Below are 3912 nucleotides of genomic sequence, written 5' to 3'. Positions count from 1 at the left end.
TTATTTATTTATTTGACAGAGATCACAAGTAGGTGGAGAGGCAGGCAGAGAGAGAGAGGAGGAAGCAGGCTCCCTGCCGAGCAGAGAGCCCGACGTTGGGCTCAATCCCAGGACCCCGACATCATGACCTGAGCCGAAGGCAGAGGCTTTAACCCACTGAGCCACCCAGGAGCCCTGAGTCCCTTCTTTTTTAAGTTTGAATAATATTCCATTGTATATATAGTCTACATTTGCTTTATCCATTCCTCTATCCATTTAGGACTATTTAGGTTGCTTCCACATCTTGGCCATTGCGAATAATGCTCCAGTGAACCTGGGTGTGAAATATCTCTTTGAGATCCTGTTTTCAATTTTTTTAGATATGTACCCAGAAGTGAGATTGCTGAATCACATGGTGGTTCTATTTTTCATATTTTTAGGAACTTCCATAATATTTCCCATAGTGGCTGCACCATTTTAGAATTCCATCAACAGTGCAAAAGGATTCTAATTTCTTTACATCCTCACCTAAACTTGTTATTTTCTGATATGTGCGTGTTTAATGTGGCCACCCTAATGGATGTGAGGTGATATCTCATTGTAGTTTTGATGTATTTTCCTGATTTTTAGAGACATTGAGTTTCTTTTCATAAGCCTATTAGCTATTTGTATATCTTCTTTGGAGACGTGTATTCAAGTTCTTTGCTCATTTTTTAATTATTTAGGCTTTCTGGATATGGATTTATAGGAGTTCTTTATACATTCTGGATGTTAATCTCTTATCTGATATAGTTTGCAAATATTTTCCACCTGTCCTATAGATTGCCTTTTTATTCTCTTTTGTTGCACAGTAGTTTTAAACTTGTTGTAGTCACATTTGTCTATTTTTGCCTTTGTTGCCTGTGACTTTTGTGTCATATCCAAGAAACTCTTTCCCATTACAATGTCACGAACATTTTCTCCAACATTTTTTCCAAGAATTTTGTACTTTCAGGTCTTGGGTTTAGTTCTTTAATCCATTTTGGGTTAATTTTTGTATATGGTACTAGGTAAGGGTCCATCCTTATTTTTTCACATGTGGATATCCAGTTTCCCAACACCAATTGTGGATGCGACTGTTCCTTCTCCACTGTGTACTCCTTGCACCCTCATTGAAGATCATTGGGTCATAAACATATGTGCTTATTTCCAGGCTCTAAGTTGTGTTCTATTGGTCTATATGTCTGTCTTTATGACAGTTCCATTCTCTTTTGATTGTTGTAGCTTTGTAATACAAGTAACACAATACTTTGAAATCATGAAGTATGAGATTGCCACTTTGTTCTTCTTTCTCAAGATTGTTTTGGCTATTTGAGGTCCTCTGAGATTCAATATGAATTCTGGGATTTTTGTCACCAAAAATCCATTGGGATTTTGATAGGGATTGCATTGAATCTGAAGATTGGTTTGGGTAATATGGACATTGAATAATATTAAATATTTCAACCCATGAACACAGGATGCCTTTCCATTTATATATGTCTTTTTCAATTTCTATCAGCAATGTCTTATAGGTTTCAATGTTTTATAGTCTTCACTTCCGTCTTTTGCCTCTTTGGTTAAGTTTATTAGTATTTTATTCTTTTTGATATTATTGGGATATAAATGGGATTGTTTTCTTAATTTCCTTTTCAGATTGCTGTTAGTATGTAGAAATCCAGCTGATTTTTGAGTGTTGGTTTTGTAACCTGCAACTTTGCTGAATTCATTTAACAGTTCTAGCACTTTTTGTGTGGAATCTCTTGGGTTTCCTACATGTAAGAACATGTCATCTGCTAACAGATACCTTTTCCTCCCTCCCTTGGTCTCTCCCTTTCTTCATCTCCCAATTGCTCTGGCTAAGACTTCCAGGACGATGTTGAATATAAGTGTCAAGAGTGGGTATCCTTGCCTTGTTTCTGATCTTAGAGGAAAAGATTTCAGTTTTCCACCATTGAGTATGATATTACCTGAGGGCTTTTTACATATGACCTTTATTATGTCTAGGTACTTTCATTTTATTCCTAGTTTCCTGAGTGTTTTTTTATGAAAGAATGTTAAATTTTGTCAAGAGCTTTTTCTTTATCAGTTAAGATGATCAGGTAATTTTGGTCCTTTCTGTTAATGCTACATTATTTTCTTTTGTTGAATCGTCCCTGAATTCCAGGGATAAATCTTACTTGTTCATGGTGTATAGTCCTTTTAAAGTGTTATTGATTTGTATTACTAGTATTTCGTTGAAGAATTTTGCACTGACATTAACCGGGGATATCGATCTGTATTTTGTGTTTTGGTATCAGAGTAATGCTGGACTCATAAAATGTGTTAGGACGTATTCCCTCCTCTTCAACTTTTGGGAAGAGGGATTTGTTTTTTTTTTTTTTTAAGATATTACTTATTTGGGAGGCACCTGGGTGGCTCAGTGGGTTGGAGCCTCTGCCTTCGGCTCGGGTCATGATCCCAGGGTCCTGGGATCGATCCCCGCGTCAGGCTCTCTGCTCCTTGGGGAGCCTGCTTCCTCCTCTCTCTCTCTCTGCCTGCCTCTCTGCCTACTTGTGGTCTCTGTCAAATAAATAAAAATCTTAAAAAAAAAGATATTACTTATTTATTTGAGAGAGAGAGAAAGAGGAGGAGGATCAGAGAGAGGGACAAGCAGAGTCCACACCAAGCGTGGAGACCAATGCGGGCCTGATCCCCTGACCCTGAAATCACAACTCTAGCTGAAATCAAGAGTAAGCCACCTAACCAACAGAGCCACCAAGGTGTCCCAATTTTGGGGGAAGACTTTGAGAAGGATTGGGGTTAATTCCTTAAATATTTGGTAAAATACTCCAGTGAAGCCATCTGGTACTGGTACTTTTCTTTGTTGGGAACTTTTTGAATTAGTAAGTGATTATTGATTAGTAATTGATCATTAATTCAACCTCCTTACTAGTTATAGGTCTGTTTGGATTTTCTATTTCCTCATTATTGAGTCTTACTAGATTGTGTGTTTCTAGGAATTTATCCATTTCTTTTAGGTTATCCAATTTGTTGGCATACAATTTTTCCTAAGTCTCCTATAATCTATTGTATTTCTACGTCATTAGTTGTAATTGCTCTTTCATCTTTGATTTTAGTTGAGTCTTCTTTTTTGTCTAAGGGTCTTGGGGGTTAGAATTTCAACATACAAATTTTGGGGTACATAAACATTCAGAACATCCATAGCACTTACTATTGCCATTTTGTTTTTTCTTTTCTTGCCCCTTTTGCTTTTGTTGACTTTGTGTTCCATTGATGTTTTTGTGTTGACATGCTTTGATTCCCACCCGTCCCCCCTCCCCAATTTTCTTTTGTGTATCTTCTATGGGTATTTTTGTAACAGCACTCCAGTTAGTCTTAAGGGTTAACTTGCTTCAAGTTAACACACTCCTTACTTGCTGACACAATACCCTTGTTCTGTAACAGAACTAATTTACTTTGAGATTTGCAGACCATTGGCCTCGAGGAGTGAAGAACCAGAACTTTCCCAGGACACAGAGGCCAGTAAGTCTGTTTGAAGCCACCTCAGCTTTCTGATTAGCCCAGCAATTTTTTTTTTAGCAAAATGTTTTTTTCTTTTAGGTTACACAGATGATTTTACTGACCTCCCTTTGTGTATCTGTAGACCTTGCCCTCCTTTTCAGGAAGAACAGAGCATTCCTACACAACACAAAACAAAGATCCGCAACCCCCTCGCACAACTTCAGAGCATTGAGATGTTTATAGGTGGAAACATCAGGTTTACACTTAATCAAGAAATGTTGCAGGCTGCTGCATTCTCTTTACTGATTAACTACCCTAAACCCGTTTAAAACTCCCATGCCAGGCAGAAACCTGGCTTGGCTTTTGGATAAGAGTCTGCCATCTTCCCAGGTTGCTGGCCTCCTGAATAAA

Source organism: Lontra canadensis, unplaced genomic scaffold (assembly GCF_010015895.1).
Source record: "Lontra canadensis isolate GAN:19392208 unplaced genomic scaffold, GSC_riverotter_1.0 scaffold57, whole genome shotgun sequence".
Taxonomy (NCBI): domain Eukaryota; kingdom Metazoa; phylum Chordata; class Mammalia; order Carnivora; family Mustelidae; genus Lontra; species Lontra canadensis.
The sequence above is the reverse complement of the archived record's forward strand: the minus strand, read 5'-3'. Positions refer to the sequence as shown.